Genomic DNA, 6,000 nt, shown 5'->3' with positions numbered 1-6,000 from the left:
CAGTAATTGCCACATTTCAGCAGACTCGATTTATTGTAATTACAGCATGTTGGAGCAGCCTCCACACTTGTGTACAGACACCCTAGGTGACCAGACACTAACTCCTGAGTTGTCATCAGTGTAGCTAATAGCAATCTGAAAGTTTCAGGCTTCTTGCTGTTGTCTGTTCCTGCTCTGTATAAATCCACAGAATTATTCATTTCTTCAGATGAAAAACTTTTTAAAAATCACTGTAGGAACCTGTCAAAACAAGCAGTTTACTTTTTTAGAATGAATATCTAGGAACAAGGAACCATGTTGTGAAATATGTACAGTGCCATTGCTATACTGATGCTTATTGTGTCATATTTGTGATTATGTAATGTTTCTGCAAACCCTTTGAGAACACAGAATCAGCATCTTTCTAAATACCATTGATTGGCAGCAGGATGCACTTCTTTTGCAAGGGAGCCACGTAACCGCAAAACATTTTAATATGGATTTCTAATGGTAATTTGTTTCACTCTTCAGAGGCTGTTTTTCTTGTCCATGATGCTGTATCATTTTTCTGGTAGTGTTGTGAAGAGAACGGATTATTTTAGAAGCACTGTTCCTGAAACTGGTGAAATTGTTAAAAGCAAGCATTTTGGGGCACATCTCCCTCCCTCATATTTCCTGGACCATCATGGCCACATTACTTGGCCACTACCACAATGTGAAATTATAGAATCATTTCATTGTTTTCTATTCCATATAGGTTTTTATCCTACCCTCATCACCACAGTGCCTTGAAATAGTGCACTGAGCAACATGACTAACATCTGTCATGTGTGATTTGTTCTGTCTCATCCTCTCGCCAGGGAGTCTTTCCATTGACTTTAATGGACTTTAGATCAGACCCTGAATTAGGTCAAAGACTTTGGGATGAGTGGATTGTTTTGAAAGTGTCTGCTAACTTTGCCAGCAACCAGCAAGTGGTAAAGACAACTGGAAAAAAAAAAGAGGAAATTATTACTGGGATTGGGGTTATTAGATGGGAAGATTTTTTAATGTCTTCTTGCAGCTGCAACAATTATTTCTGCTGCTGTAGTGTTGGCTTGCCCCCACCTCCTTCTCTGCCTGTCTCAGATGGTGGGGAAAGCAGGGTTGTATTTCTGCCTGGTGTAACTTCCTTCTCATACCAATAGTGGTAGTCATATATCTTTTCATAATGGTACAAAATTTGTGGTCATTAATCTATATTTATCCATCTGTGTTCTTTCCATTAGAGCACTGGATAGCTTCTTCTTCCCCTGTTTACATTAGAGGACTGGATAGTACTGTACTCCCTACACAAGTATTTCACATATAGAATTTCTTACTCTTGAGTCTGATTTTGCCCCCATACTATGCAAAACATCTCAAATCATTTTCTCAAATGCACTCATTTTACAGATATTTCCTTGAGAAGTTTCTCCAGGAGTGCAAAGGTACTTGGTCCTTGCTTGGCTGTATTAGAATGGAATAGTGCAGGGGTCTGCAGCCTTTTGCTAAAGTGGGCCGAAGTCCCTGCTCTCTCCCACCCCACCCTGCACTCATTTTTGTTGAAGATTCCCAGCTTCATTGCAGTGAGGGAAGCATATATATGCTGGAGCAGCAGGCTCCACAGTGGAGGAGAGCGCTACAAAGGAGATGGGCAGCATGGTGCAGCTCCATGCCAACAATCCCCTGTGACAGATTGGGCAGAGGCCATAGATTGCTGATCCCTGGAACAGAACGTTCGGTTCTCACATAGCCATTATGAGATGGGCGCAAGGCAGCTCCAGCTCCAAAGACCATTGGAATCAGTGAGTCTCTTAGTTGCTTTTAATAGACTCTGAATTAGAACCTAACTTACAAATGATTTTACTAATAATTATGTATATGAGGAATGAAAGCAGAACACTTCCGATATATTCCATATGCCTTGTGGGACTAACCAAGTATCTCTTAAATGTCTCCCTGGTGTGCAAGCTTGGGAAGTCTTTCAGACTGCTTGGGCATTTTTAAATATTACAAAGTTTTGCCAAAGAATAAAAACAAATTATTGTGAGTGTTCACAAATTTCCCCCACCAGCTCTAGTGGCAACCAGAAATTTCCAAGGAGCCATGTAACTGTTGAAAAAATAGATACATGGGTGCATATCATTTTTCATGCTCTGATAAACTTGGTAAGGATCTTGAACCCATATCTTCCTTGTTGACTCTTATAGCATACTAAATTATATTACACATAATTTTATGTGTAATAAAACCCACAGAAAGACTTGAACAAAAAATTACAACTCAAGTACCTTGAGGATACATAAATAATAGATTATTCCCAGCCTCTGTGTTGGTTGCCTTCTGAAACACAGTTTAATAAAACTAGCTTTAGCAGAGTATGTGGTTTATGGTCCAGTTGAATGGTTGCTAAATTATCGCAGTCAGTAGTGGTTATACATGTAATGCAGATGCAAATACACAAGGACGTACTATTTGCTTTCCATAAATCAGTGAATCTGTTAAAAAAGATCTTCATTTAATGGATATAAAGAAATAAAAAGAGAGGGTATAGATGTAAGAAAAAAAATATATTTATAGAAGTCTGGCTAGCTGGAGTAAGAAAAATGAAATATTTCAAACCTAGAGAGCAACAAAGATAGTAAGTACTATTTGTCTCCTCACCCTCATCTCCACAAAGAGACATACAGAGCTCTGAAACATTGCTGCTAGAACCACCTGATAGTCTCAGTCTGTTGGTGATGATTGCAGATTGTGGGGCCTGTTGGAAGCTCTTGGCAGGAGAATTAGGGAGCTTGAAGCACAAATGGTGTTTTTATCAATCTTCCCTTGAGAAGGAGAGCTGGCCCAGACAGGTACCATTGTATCATCAAAGTAAACATGTAGCTGAGATGGTAGGGGAGAAAGACTGCAATCAAGAGATGGGATCTACCTGACCAAAGCATCTTTGGGCATCATCTGGTTAACTTAGTGAGGAGGGCTTTAAACTAGGTTTCACAAGGGGTGGTGAAGAAAACCCTTCAGCAACAAAGCAAACAATCCAGAGGGGAAGGGATCAGAAGAAGCGGCTCAGCTCTGACAAAGGGCCAGAGAGCCACAGGACAGAAACAGGTGATACAAAAGGGAAATGAATAGGTCAGAAAGCAAAATATGTCTGACGTATGTATCGTCATCGACAGTCCCTTGATTCAAGGCTGATCTCTACCATGGCTCATTGATGGGTTGCTGGTCTGTGTGCAGGGGACAGTAGGCTGCAGGCTGGGATCCCTCTTCTTTTCCTTCCTCTGCTTTCTCTTTGCTTTGAGGGCAAGAAGCCTTATCTCAAAATGGGCTGCTGCTTGGCTGAGGTTGCAGCACCACTGGAGTTGGTTGGCAGCCAGCCCCTCCCAACTCTTGGTGTCAGCATCTGTTTTCTTGAGGTGTATCTTCAATATCGTATAGCATTACCTTGGCCACTGCTAGATCTCAGGCCATTGGGAGTAGAGCACTTGTTTTGGGAGTTGAGAATCAGTCATCCACACACTTTGTCTGGTCCAGCAAAGTTGGTGCTTGAGGGTCAGTGCTGGTAACACTGGCTTCAGCGAGGATGCTGGTGTTGATGTGGCAATCCTCTCATTTGATGTGGAGGATTTTCTGGAGGCATTAACAATACCTCTCCAGGCTCTTAAGATGACAATGGTAGGTCATCCATCTTTCACATCTGAAGAGCGCAGGAATGATAACTGCATTGTAGATCTAGATCTTGGTGTCTTTCTAGAGATCATAATGATTTAGAAATAGCTCTGTCTATGTCTATGCCTATGCCTAGCTATGGCTGTGCTCTAGGATGGGTATTTCCCATGCAGGCTGCTATATAGAGCTCCGAAGGAATTCCCCTACCCCACCCTACCTGTGTCAAAGGGTTGGTTTTTTTCACCTGCCTTGGAAGCATTGAGTATTGGCTGCAGCCCAGGCTGGGGATTTTGATTTGGGTGTGCCAGTGCTCCTGCTAGGATTAAAACCCAGGGGCTCCTGCCTCCTTATGTTTTTCATATCTTTAGTGTACCAGTTGTGCATTCACTAAATATTGTAAATAACATCCCTAAATGTAATATGTGTCTGTGTTTCAAGTGTTGCATGTTCTCAAACAGTACTCCTGGTTAATCGTGTGATTTATTAGAAGATCTCTTTCTAATTACCTAGGCAGAAGGTGGGACAGGGTAGTACCTTAGGGCGCATCTTGATAAATGCATACATGCACAAACTGCACGTAGCACATGTGCATCCATTCACCACACTGCTAATTTTCAATGTGGGAGATTCTGGTGTTAGAAAAACCCCTGCTGTTAAAAAAAGTAATGTGGTGTACATGGCAGTGATGTGCACTGACAGAAATGGAGACTGGCCAGCCAAAGCCATGCTCTGGTTACCTGCCAACCTCTGAGTGGCTGGTTTAGTGCTGCTGCTGCCCCAGGAGGCCCCAGGGGCCCAGGAAAGGCTTCTGGGGCCAGCACAGGTGCTGGATCCAGCCTCCCCTACCCTACCCAGGTCCAATTGCTGTGCACCAGATCATGTGTGCAGGGATATTCCTAGGGACAAATAGCAGTGGCACAAATATGTGCTGCTGCTATTTGTCCCATGGGAAACATATGCCCCTACATGTGCATGCTCATTAGGATGTGCCCTTAGAGGCTAACTTGTTCAGAGAGCTCTTAAAGACAACAAACATCAGATACATCCAATGAAACAGATGGTTCCTTATGAAAATTCATAGATATTTTATGGGTCCCTCTGAACCAGTTAGTCTCCAAGGGCACATCTGGTGAGTGGGAATGTGTGCTACAAAATGCATGCAGTGAACATGAAAAGTGCATATGGCTGCAGTGTGCTTCAGCTAAAACCAGAGCCTGGCCACTCTGGCTGCTGGCCAGGCTCTGCACACACGGATCACTGCTGCTGCAGCCCTGGTGTTCCCTCAGGACCCCAGGTAAGGCTGCTGGGGCCAGTCCAGGTGCTGGCCCCAGCCTTCCGTGCCCCACCCGGGGAAATTAGCCACATTCCAGACAGTGTGTGCAGGGGCATTCCCTGGGGATAAGTAGCAGCGGCACAACTCATGTTCCCACTTATCTGGATGCGCACTAAAGTACCATTTTACCCTACATTTTGCCTGACTTCAGACTGACAAAGCTAACTACCTCTGTGCTTTAATTACTCCTATTTTAATTCCCTATTAATCTCTCCTGAAGTTAGTAAAATTTACATTATTACAGATTTCATGACATTGGTCCATCTCTATAGATCACTGAATCTGAAAACAAGCACAGACATTTCTGAGCTTAGGGGAAGCTTGGATCCAGAACTTGAGCCATGATTCAAACCTCCCAATTCTGACTCATCTCCATTATTAGTTTTCCAATAACACTAGTTTTCTATATTTTTACATTTCTAAAATTCCAGGAATGATCTGATTTTAGTGAAATGCATATGCTTACACAGTTTTGGGGGTGCTGATTATGGACATGTTGGTGTAACGACATAAGCAGACAAGGTTCTTTGGGTAAGTGTGATATCTTTTATTAGGCCAGCTAAACAGAAAAATTGTTCTTTACAAGCTATTGGGCACAAACACCCTTTTTTAGGCATAGGGAGAGTCTGCTGGTGCTTCTGTACTCTCCTGGGTAGAACAGCAGTGTAAGCCAATATGGCTTATTGCAGCGTTTCCCAACCTTCTCCATCCAATGGCAAATTTACATGACATCTCCCATCCCACGGCACAATAGTTGAATGTGGAGCATGGGGGAGGGGTGGGGGTGGTGCACAGCCAGACGGGGAGTTGAGGGGGAGGCACGTGGCCGAACGTGGTGCAGCGAGGCGGTGGTGGCAGAGGGAGGCGGTGGCAGCACTGGCTGGAGCCATGCCCCACTGGGAGCCACACCCCCCCCGAGATCCACAATACACCTGGTAGTGTCTGACAGCACACCAGTGTGCCATGGCATACCAGTTGGGAAACTGGCTTTTTGC

This window comes from Alligator sinensis, unplaced genomic scaffold (assembly GCF_000455745.1).
Source record: "Alligator sinensis unplaced genomic scaffold, ASM45574v1 scaffold442_1, whole genome shotgun sequence".
NCBI classification, from domain to species: Eukaryota; Metazoa; Chordata; order Crocodylia; family Alligatoridae; genus Alligator; species Alligator sinensis.
The sequence above is the reverse complement of the archived record's forward strand: the minus strand, read 5'-3'. Positions refer to the sequence as shown.